Source organism: Aythya ferina (assembly GCF_964211825.1).
Source record: "Aythya ferina genome assembly, contig: HAP1_SCAFFOLD_37, whole genome shotgun sequence".
NCBI lineage: Eukaryota > Metazoa > Chordata > Aves > Anseriformes > Anatidae > Aythya > Aythya ferina.
This window is the reverse complement of record NW_028181461.1, coordinates 340464-352500: the sequence shown is the minus strand read 5'-3', so window position 1 is coordinate 352500 and position 12037 is coordinate 340464. Positions and strand designations below refer to the sequence as shown.

At 47.1% G+C, this 12037-nt stretch overlaps 1 protein-coding gene across 1 annotated transcript in view; it reads right to left on the bottom strand.

The window, feature by feature from the left end:
- The window catches only part of LOC311428218 (antigen WC1.1-like), a 101438-nt gene that overhangs the window by 59429 nt on the left and 29972 nt on the right, over positions 1 to 12037 (bottom strand).

Sequence of the window (12037 nt, the reverse complement as noted above, 5' to 3'; positions counted from 1 at the left end):
TGCAGCGCTGCCCTCTTGCCAGGAGCTCCCCTTGGCCCCAGGAGCCCAGCCCAGTTCAGCAGCACAGCTCCAGACCAAGGCTTTGCTGCCTCTTTACTTCTTGTCTCCCTTGAGATGTCCCTGGGGCTCCAGGGCTGACACCTCCTGCAACAGTTACTTTTGCAGAACTTACTTTGAAGTCAACTGAGATAATTACCAAATGTCCCTTTAAAACAGCAGAGAGAGACTGATTACAGAATTACGGCTAGTCCTTGGAGAGTTTTATTGTCACTGAAAGGTGCAAAAGTTCCCTCTGGAAAACTCTGTTCATGGCCAATAACAAATAGGACACACAGGCAGGAATAGGAAGGTGCTAGCTACTCTTGTGGTATGCACTAATCCATCTAAGGCATCTCATCCCCAGCTGGAAACCCTTGATCCATGTGATGAGCCTTTTGTGTTGAAGAACCCCTCACACTATCCACAAACCCACGGGAGCATGTTCAGTTGGATCTGTTCAGTGTGGCCTCTATGTGTGTGAGCAGCTGGAGTGCATGGAGCTCTGCCTGGGGATGAGTGAGGATCTGACAGTGAGCTGATGGGTCAGGAGTAAAGGGAGGGTAGGGACAGGGGACATTATAGTGGGAGTCTGCTGCAGGCCACCTGATCAGCAAGACCAGCACATGAGGCCCTCTATACTCAGACAGAAGTAGCCTCACATTCAAAAGCCCTGGTCCTCAGGGGGGACTTCAACCACCCTGGTATCTGTTGGAGGGACAGCACAGCAGGGCATAGTCAATCCAGGAAGGTCCTGTTATGCATTAATGATACCTTCCTTCTCCCATTGATAGTGGAAAGAAGTGCTATGGTGGACCTCGTTCTCAGCAACATGGAGGGGCTGGTGGGGAATCACAGAATCACAGAATTGTCTAGGTTGGAAGAGACCTCAAGATCATCGAGTCCAACCTCTGCCCTAGCACTAACAGTCCTCCACTAAACCATATCCCTAAGCTCTACATCTAAACGTCTTTTAAAGACCTCCAGGGATGGTGACTCTACCACTTCCCTGGGCAGCCTGTTCCAGTGTCTAACAACCCTTTCGGTAAAGAAGTTCTTCCTAACATCCAGCCTAAAACTCCCGTGGCCCAACTTTAGCTCATTCCCGCTTGTCCTGTCACCAGGCACGTGGGAGAATAGACCAACCCCCACCTCACTACAGCCTCCTTTAAGGTACCTCTAGAGAGCAATAAAGTCGCCCCTGAGCCTCCTTTTCTCCAGGCTGAACAACCCAAGCTCCCTCAGCCGCTCCTCATAGGACTTGTTCTCCAGACCCCTCACCAGCTTCATCGCCCTTCTCTGAACTCGCTCAAGAACCTCGATGTCCTTCTTGTAGTGAGGGGCCCAAAACTGAACACAGTACTCGAGGTGTGGCCTCACCAGAGCCGAGTACAGGGGGACAATCACTTCCCTAGACCTGCTGGCCACACAAGCCAGGATGCTGTTGGCCTTCTTGGCCACCTGAGCACACTGCTGGCTCATATTCAGCCAACTATCCACCAATACTCCCAGGTCCTTCTCTGCCAGGCAGCTTTCCAACCATTCATCTCCCAGCCGGTAGCTCCACTTGAGGTTATTGTGCTCCAGGTGAAGGACCCGGCACTTGGCCTTGTTGAACTTCATGCAGTTGACCTCAGCCCATCAGTCCAGCCTATCCAGATCCTCCTGCAGAGCCTTCCTACCCTCAAGCACATGACTGAGAATTTGCTTGAGAAAGTGAATCTCAAGGCCAACCTGGGCTGCAGTGACTGTAAAATGGTGAAGGTTAGGATCCTAAATTCAGCAAAGAGGGAGCACAGCAATCTCACTACCCTGGACTTCAGGAGAGCAGACTTTTGCTTCTTGGGGCATCTCCTTTGTGGAGTCCCATGGGACAGAGCCCTTCAGGAAAGAGGGTCCAAGGAGGATAAAGCTGCTTAGTCTTCAGGGATCACCTCTTCCAAACTGTGGTGTTTTTACTTGGGTGGGCAGCTGAGCTCCAACACAACTGCTCTATCCTTCCCCCTTCTTCAAAGAGGAAAGGGGGAGAAAATACAATGCAAAGAGCTCAAGGGTTGACATAAGGATAGGGAGATCACTCAGCAATTATTGTGATTGTTAAAACAGACTCAGAGTAGGGAGATAGATAGTAAAATTTACTGCCTATTACTAACAAGCTAGAGAGGTGAGAAACAATGTAAAGAAACCCCAAAGCACTCTTCCCCATCCACCCTCTTCCACCTCCTCCCCCCAGGCAGCACAGGTGAACAGGGAAAGGGGGCTGTGGTCAGTCTATAGTGCTTCATCTCTGCTGCTCTCTTCCCCTGCTCTAACGTGGGGTCCTTCCAACAGGATGCTGTCCTTCCCAAACTGATCCTGAGTGGGCTTCACACAAGCAGCAGCTCTTCAAGAACTGCTCCAGATATGGGTCCGTACCACAAAGTCCATCCCTCAGGAGCACTCTGCTCTAATCTGGGTCCCCCACAGTTAGCAGCTTCTGCCAGGTCACCTGCTCCTGCTTGGGCTCCTCTCCACAGCCTACTGCTCCGTCCTGGTATCTGCTCTGACAGGGGTCTTCCACAGGCCGCAGCCTCCTTCAGTGCAGGTCCACCTGCTCCACCATGGTCTCCTCCATAGGCTGAAGCATGGAGACCTGATCCATCGTGCTATATATGGGGCTGCAGGGGACAACCTGCTCCACCACAGTCCTCAACACAGGCTGCAAGAGAATTTCTGCAGAAGGGGGAGAACACCCTCCCCCTCCTTCTTTACCACCTTTGGCCTCTGCAAGGCTGTTTCTCACTCCTCTCTCTCCCAGCTGCTTTTGAGCACCAGTTTTCTTTTTTCTTCTTCTTCTTGTTTTTTTTTTCTTTTCTTTTCTTTTCTTTTCTTTTCTTTTCTTTTCTTTTCTTTTCTTTTCTTTTCTTTTCTTTTCTTTTCTTTTCTTTTCTTTTCTTTTCTTTTCTTTTCTTTTCTTTTCTTTTCTTTTTTTCCTCTTTCTTAAGTATGATCTCAGAAAGGCGCAAACAACATCAGTTATCGTCTTGGCTCTGGACAGTGGCAAGCCCCTTATCTAACATGGGACAGCTTCTGTATTCTTCTAACAGAAGCTACTCCTGAAGCCCCCCACTAAAAAACCTTTGCCATGTTAACCCACTACACCTTCTTTTTTGTAATTGACTTTGGTCAGTTTCTCCTTGATCATCCATGCAGATCACCTGTCATTTTTGACTGACTTCCTCTTTGCTGGGATACATCATTCCTGAGCTAGGAGGAGGTGATCCTTGAAGAATAGCCAGTATTCCTGGACCCTTTTATCTCCAGGGCTTTGTCCCATGATGCTCTACAAAACAGATCAATGAAGGGGTCATAATCCGTCCAGGGTTGGGAGCTTACTCTGTGCCCTCTGTCCTGCTTGACAGATGGTGAACACCACCAGTTCATGGTCACTGCAGCTAAGGCTGCCCTTCGGATTCACATTCCACACCAGCCTCTCGTTGCTGCTGAGAATGAGGTCCAGCATAGCACTAGATACTTCAGAGTAAATGAAATCTATCCAAATGAACTGGGTCCAGCCAGACCCAGTATACTGGGTAAAATCTTGAGATGCAGCCAGAGAAGCACAACTGGAGCTGGGATGTAGAACGCCTCAGCTCTTCTGAGACAGTGGGGCCTGTCTTGTTGGAGGCTGAAGGGAGCAGAGGAATCCATACCTCCTTACAGACATGATTCCTCTTTCTAGCATGGGAGGTGCATAGGGGCCTCTCCTAGTAGCCCAGGGCAGCACGTCCATGACTCCTCCCGCATGTTGGACTTCCACTGCAGGAGAAGCATTTCATCTGCCTCTACCCTAGCTGAAAATGCATAACAGGACACCCCAGTGGACATTTCTGTTTGTGTTGCTGCTGCTAAGGACAAGAGATATGCATCCCAGTCTAATTTGGGAGCCTCACACTGAAACGTAGGTGCAAGGGGTCTATGTCCAAGCCTGATACGTGGACTCCTTATCTTGGTGGTGATGTTCAAGGAAGAGGAGCATTCTTTTGTCTGTACCCTGCAAGGCAGTGCATAGCAGCTGTCCCAGTCTATGTCTTTTGTACCTCCTGTAGCCACTGCCAATGGAGGACAGTCACCTTGAAGGCCTATGCCATGCTCTTCTGATCCATGCAGAGTTTTCAGATACCCAGAAGTATCAGAAATGTCCCCAGAAACCAATATCTAGGTTAACCCATCTGTTTTTATTCACAGCCTGTCATCCACATCGTATATATCCTATAATGGTGATCCCTGGTGGGCTAAAGCAGCCCTGTGTTTCAATTCTCCTCTCCTGTGTTGAGCAAGGATGCTGCCAGCTGGCACTGAGCAAACCAGGATCTTTGTAAGGAAGCCTCAGAAACCTGGGGTATAAAAAGGATTGAAAGCTTTTTTTTTTTTTTTTTCATCCCTGGAGATTTCATTTCACTTAATTGCTTTGATTAAGGTACTCATTCATGGTGCCAATTTATTCCTTCAATATGAGAATGTTGTTTGATATGTTACACCGAGTGTTTATGATAGTCTTCAGTATATTAGAGATATATAGAAATATGTTATACATATTCTTTGGAGGCCTTGACATGATAGCACAAAATATATGTAATTACAAACTTATATGTTCTTACACATGTAAAGGAATTCTTTTGTTATGTTCTGTTCTTTGATATTCCTCATCACACAAGGAAAGAGCTACTCATGTCATCTACCTGGACTTCTGTAAAGCCTTTGACATGGTTTCCTGCAACATTCCTACCACTACCTTGAGGAACATGGTTTTGATGGATTGACTGTTAGTTGGACAAAAGATGGAAACATCCAAAGAGTTGTAGTCAATGGCTTATGGTCCAAGTCAAAATGAATGAGGAATGGTATCTCTTAGAGGTCTGTTTTGGGACCTATACTATTTGTATCTTCATTAACAATATGGAGAGTGAGATTGAGTACACCCTAAGCTAGTTTGCTGAGGACACCAAGCTGAGAGGTGCAGTTGGTATGCCAGTGGGAGGGGGTGCCATTCAGAAGAAGCTGGAGAGACTGGAGAGGTGGGCCTGTATCAACCTCCTGAAGTTCAACAAAGAGAAGTGCAAGGTGCTGAACCTGGGTCAGGGAATAATTATAGATTTGGGGATGAATGTTTTGAGAGCAGCTGTGCCGAGAAGGACATGGTAGTAGTGATGTTTGAAGACTTGGACATGATCTGGCAAGGTGTTCTTGCAGCCCAGGAAGCCATTCATCCTGGGATGCATGAAAGAAAGAGGGAACAGCAGGTTGAGGCAGGTGATCTCCCTCAACTCTGCTCTCTGGACACGACACCTGCACTATAGCATCCTTTTCTGGGTCCCCCAGTGCAAGAAAGACAGACCTGTTAGAGAGGCTACAGTGGAGGGCAAAGATCAGAGGGAAAAAATAACTCTCCTCCAAAGAAATCTCTCAGGAAGGCAGGAGAGGGAAACCTCCAGGACACAGTTGTTTCTGCTGGTGTTGCTGCAAAGAACAAGAGATATGCATCCTAGTCTACCTTTGAAACCTCATGCTGATATGTAGGTGCATGGAGTCCATGTCCAAGCCTGATACATGAACTCCTCATCCTGGTGGTGGTGTTCAGGGAAGAGGAGCAAAGAGAGGAAGTGAACATCAGCTCTCCCAGTCCATTTCTTTAGTACCTCCTGCAGCCACTGCAATGGGGGACAGTCACCTTGAAGGCCTATGTCATGCTCCTCTGGCCCATGCAGACATTAGAGATAACCAAAGGCATTATAAATGTCCCAAGAAAACAATGTCCAGCCTATCCCATCTATTTTTATCTACAGACTCTCATCTATATCATCTCTCTTCCAACCGGACCCCTCCCTTCACATCAAATACCTTTGCCAAGGACCTCAGTGGACTGCATCAGCTGAGCAGTTTGGAAACTTGGTTGTAAGTGTTGTATCTGGGCCTTTGTCCATGGTGGGGATGGAGAGAAGCTCCTTTCCTTTTCTTATCTCCCACATGGCTGTCTCATCTGAAGAAAATCTCAGCTCATAAACTAGAGACATCAGAAAAATTTGGTCTTTCTACAATCCTACAGAGAAATATCCTCATCAACCAAAGAGTTCATCGAGCAAGGATCGGAGTGGGTTGTGTTTGCTGAAAGCTGAGAAGCAGACAGTCCTAAAATTGTTATCTCTGGTGGGATAAAGAAGCCCTGTGTTTCAATTCTGTGTTGAGCAAGGACGTTGTCAGCTGGCACTGAGCAAACCAGGTTCTTTATAAGGAAGCCTCTGAGACATGGGGAACAGAACAGATAAAAAGCTTTATTTGCTCACCTCTGGAATGTTCACTGAAGGTACTTGTTTTGTATAAGGTACTCAAATAAGGTGCCATTTTTATTCTTCGAATGTGAGAATATTGTTTGATATACTACACCAAAGGTATATGATAGTTATTGTAGTAAATGTTGTATGTATTTTTATAGGCCTTAAGTTATTAGCAAGCAATATTTATATAACTACATGCATATATGTATTTATTCACATGACAGATTTAAGTGGTTATGTTCTATTTTTTGACATTCCTTATCGCACAAGGGAAGAGCTTCTGTTGTCATCTACCTGGAATTCTGTAACACATTTCATATGGTCCACTGCAACATTCCTGGCACTAAACTGGAGAAATATGGGTTTGCTGGAATGACTGATAGAGGGACAAAAGAATTGCCCAGATGGCCATGTCCAAAGAGTCAATGGCTTAATGAACAACTGAAAATGTGAGTGTTATCTCTTAAAATGGGAGTGTTATCCCTTAGAGGCCTATGCTTGGACCAAAACTGTTAATATCTTCATTAACAAAATGGAAAGTGAGACTGAGTACACCCTAAGCTAGTTTGCTGATGACACCAAGCTGAGTGGTGCAATTGGTATGCTAGCGGGAGGGGATGTCATTCAGAAGAACCTGGAGAGACTGGAGAGGTGGTCCTGTATCAACCTCCTGAAGTTCAACAAGGAGGCGTGCAAGGTGCTACACCTGGGTCAGGGAAATTCAAACTATCAATATAGATTGGGGAGATGAAAATATTGATAGCAGTCCTGCTGAGAGGGACATCAGAGTATTGGTGTTTGAAGATTTGGACATAAGCTGGCAAGATGCTCTTGCAACTGAGAGAGACAATCATATTCTGGGTTGCATGAAAAGAAGAAAGTTCAGCAGGCTGAAGGAGGTGATTCTCCCCTCCTATCTGGTCTTGTGAGACCCCACCTGCAGTCCTGCATCCTTTTTTGGGTCCCCCAATCCAAGAAAGACATAGACCTGTTAGAGTGGATGCAGAGGAGGGCAATAATCAGAGGGCTGAAATAGCTCTCCTACAAAGAAAGGCTGAGTGTAGCTGTTGTTCAACATGGAGATTAGAAGGCTCCAGAGAGATCTTATTGCTGCCTTTCAGTATTTCAAGGGGGCTTATGAGAAAGACATTTTTTTTATTAGAGCCTGTAGTGACAGCACAGAGGGTCATGGTTTTGAACTGAAAGGGTGTAGATATATAATAGATATAAGGAGGAAAGATTTTAGGATGAGAATAGTGTGTCACTTCAACAGGTTTCCCAGAGAAGTTTTTAATGCCTCATCATTGCAGGTGTTGAAAGCTGGGTTAAAAGTCCTTTCAGCAACCTGATGTAGTGAGAGATGCCTCTGCCCATGATCTTCAAGTCCTGTTCCAGCCCAAATCATTCTGAGATTGTATCATTCTTTGATTCTAAGATTCTATGACTCTGTCATGCTACGATCTAGCTGCTGCTTTAAGCCTCAGGGAGTTCATAAGTTCATAGCTTTTACTTCCTTTATGTATTCTATTGGTGTCTTTAGGCAATTCTGAAACTGTTTTCACATATTTTTTCACATCTATATACTGCAAAAAGAAAAAAAAAAAAAAAGAAAAAAAAGAGAATAAGACTACCCATTTTGGAAGGTGAACCTCGTTGGATACTGCCTGGAGCTAGCATACGACTGAGAAGTATGTTTTATTGATTATTAAGCTTCATCATACTTTTTTATAGTTTGCTTGCAATTAAGAATTATCCTTCTCTACCTCTGTGCAGCCTGTTCTCTAAGTGAAGCAGGAGGGAGTTGGGGCAAAGGAGATATAAGGTGCAAACTTCAGTGGAGAAGCCTGATGTCAGGAGAAGTGACAGAAGTCCTAGGGGTAAAATGAGAAAAATGTTGCAAGGAGGTGAGGAGCAAGGCTGTCATACAGTGTCAAACTTCTCCTACCTGTTCAGACCCCCTTAAGAGACTCTTAGGGCTTTTCTGTCTTATTAGACAAGAGTAGTTGTGCCAAGTCCAAGAAGCTCCTGAGAGGAGACTGATGAGATCTCTCAGAAAACCAAAGTTAGAAGACACACCCCAAAGTCCTTCAACGCACTGAATGGTCCCTCTGAAGTCTATTACCAACAAAACCCCATGGACTCCTTAGAGCAGGTAATTGGAGGCCATGATTAGAGGTAGGCCAAGGCCCTGCGCAGGTGGCTCTGAGGCTGAGAAAATGCTGTCTTTTTTCATCAAGCAGAAAGGCCAAGGCCTGCTGCCTGCCCTGGGCAGAGAGGTCCTGTCCTCACCTGGGTCTCTGGGCTCTTCCTCGGGCAGTGGGATGTGGGGTATGCAGTGCCAAGTGAAAGACAGTGGTGTGACACCTCCTGGCCTCACTCAGAAGGTGCAAAGGAGAGATAAGCCCCCCAGTGCAAAGAGAACATGTCTTCTCCTAGGCCTTGATGGCAGAGAGACCTGCCTTGGGGACAAAGACCTTGGTTTTCTTGGCTAAGTTTTGCCTTGCCAGTGCTCTGGCAATCTCCACCACTGGCTTCTCTATGATGTACCAAACCTGTCTCTGTTTTCCTGCAGGCTACAAATACCCATCTTGCGTTCTTACCTTGCTGTCACCTGGACCTTTCCATACCTTCATTGATGCCTGTTCCCTCTCCAGTTGTGCCCTGAAACATAAACCCATGGACTGATAACAGATTCCCTCCAGGTGACCTCACACACTATAGCACATTCCCTTACCTTATAGCAACATCTCAGAAACTAACCTTCACACAGTCACCCTAACCCATTAGACTTTCTCTGGCCTATCAGCTGATCAGGCAGACGGAACCTCACCATGATCTTCCAGGCCATGTGGACTTCCTACTAGGATTTCAGCTCCTCAGATACACAACCAAGCCACATGCCTGCTGTTCCGCAGTCATGTACTCAGGCACAAGAGACTTGACAACACACAACCAAGTCCAATGGACCTATCAGATACATGGGCAGAGGGCATCACACAAGCACCATGCCAGACAGGTGCCTTCTGCTGGCCTGTGACAGACACTGGGAGGAGACGTGAGCCTAAAAGCCCATCTGCCAGCCAGGAGGCAAGGGTTGACCTGGCAGCTACTCCAGAAAGATGGGACCTCCCAGTGCCTTGCCCAGCCATGTTCCTGCTTCTGGTCTATCAGCTCCAGAGGCAGAAGTGACCTCAGAGTCTCCACCAAAGCCCATTGCTTCCTACTGGATTTGGAGTTTCTAAGGCAAAATAGACTGCCCTATAAGAACGTACAAACCTGGCACCCTCCTTGAGGCCTAGCATCTAACAAGATAAAAGCACGGTTGTTTTCATTCTCCAAAGCATGCACCTTCTCATAGCCTTTCAGCTTCTCTGATAGGCAAGAGATACCTATGTTAGGTATTAGAACAGGAATGACATTGAAATCAATACTCGCTCTATCTGCATGTCAGTGGCTCACAGTTAAAATGACACACACATACACCAGCCACATGTCTGAAGGTGGCCTATCAGGCCCTCAGTCAGAAGTGCCCCGACGCCCATCTGCACAGCCATGGGCCTCCTGCTGCCTCCTGACATCCTGAGGCATAGCTGACCTCAGCAGAGCATCCCCATCCATCTCTTCTTTAGATTTATGACCTGGCCAGATCCATGTCACCTTGCCTGCCTCCTCCAAGACCAGGTGACTGCTCCAGGTCATCTCAAGCCCTGATAACCCTCGTATGGCCAAACCACTTCAGTTTTGTGATAAGAGTGCAGGAATGAGGAATTTGAGGATTAGATGTTCGGATTAATGTTTAGGGATTAGATCCTGCCTTTCAGGTTTAGGGATTGGGCAGAGCCTTAGAGGGAGGCTTTGGTGTTCTGCTTTGAGCACCAAACCATCCACCCAGTGTTAAGGGTATCAGCCAGATTTTTGGTAAGGATTTTATTATATGTTTTGTTATGGGATGATATTCTAATGCTAGTGATTAAAGACTACGGATTAGTGAGACCAATATGTAAAAAATAATGATAACAGGTGATGTTGTTGTGGTTGGGCTTTGAAGCAGGATTTGAGATTGGGGATCAGAGCAGCAGATTCATTTCAGAGTGAAGGATATCTTTTAGGGTGCCTCCTAATTTTCCTCCTAGTAGCTGGTAGGGTGCTACATTTTAGCATAGGATGAGAAGAGTGCTGATAACATGCTGATGTTTGAATTGTTGCAGAGCAGTGCTTACATTAATCCAAGGACTTTTAATCTTCTCGCTCTGTCCTGCCAGCGGGCAGGCTGGGGGTGCATCAGGAGCTGGAAGGGGACAGACCCAGGACAGCTGACCCAAAGTGGCCAAAGGGGTATTCCATACCATCTGACGTCATGCTAAGCAATATATAGGGGTAGCTAGCCAGGGTGGGGGGGTCGGACTGCTCAGGGATAGGCTGGGCATCAGTCAGCGGGTAGTGACAAACTGCATTGTGCATCACTATTTTCAAACATATTACTATTACTATTATTGTTGTTATTATTATTATTATTTTCCTGTCTTAATAAACTCTCTCTATCTCAACCCACAGGCTTCATTTTCCTGATTCTCTCCTCCGTCCCAGTGAGGGAGGGGAGAAGGTGAGCAAACAGCTGTGTGGTGCTTAGCTTCTGGTTGGCTGAAACCACAACACCAGCCCTGCCCAGCCCAGCAGAGTAGCCCAGGCTGGGATGGCCCCAAAGCAGCAAATGGAGGAGTAGAGGTCAGTGCAGTGTCCCTTCTGTTGCCATCTACAGGAGGTTCCCCTCCCCCAGGCAGCCTTCATCCCCCCCACCCCTCTCTCGGCGAGCCCCCTTCCCAGAACAGCACAGCATGAATAGCTCGAGCTGGAAGGGACCCACAAGGACCACTTAGTCCAAGTCATTTCCAATGTCAGGATATGTTTTGGGGTGGTTCACTTTATTCAGTCTATGAAATTTCACCAGAGGTATAACAAAGAACTCAGCAGACTGCTTTCCCTATGTCTGCTGTATTCCCTGGATTTGCAGAGCTCTCCTTTGCCTGTTCCATCCCAGATCTAGCATTTTATCTCTGAGTCACTTAATCACCTTGGACATACTCATGCTCTGTGGGCTCCGTGCCCTGCTGACTCCCTGGAACACACTGTCCCTGCTCAACTCCTAGGCTCTCCTGGCAGCTCCCACTTCTCTCCAGAAAGATGCCTGCCTACCTTCACACTTATTGCATGCTCTGGATACAGGCCAGTGAAGTCACTGTCTCTATGGGTGCTGGGCACCAGCAGGCAATTCCAGAATCAGCCCTCCCTGCCTAGAAGCTGATCCTGGGTAATCAGAAGATCTTTTCTCCCTGAGTCCACAGAGAAACAAGCACAGCAAGGAGCCTCCTTTGAGTCTATTCCTTTGCAATATCCAGCTTTGGGTGAAGAGCTGTGCTTTCAGGCACTACCCCCAGCAGATCCTCTTTTGCGCTGCAGATGCTGGTACGGAGCCAGATGTGTTAGAGAAGTGCCCCTGGCCTGTCCCTGCCTGTGGACACAGGACTGCCACAGAGCAGCACAGTGAGCAATTAACAAGAGCAATCAGTCCTCACAGCAACACAAGGACTCTGAAGGAGAGCATGGGAGGTGAAAGTCAGAGCAGCCTGGGACAGACCAAGCTCTGGGGCTCCCTGGAAGTGCTGCTGTGCCACAACTCCTTTTTCCTC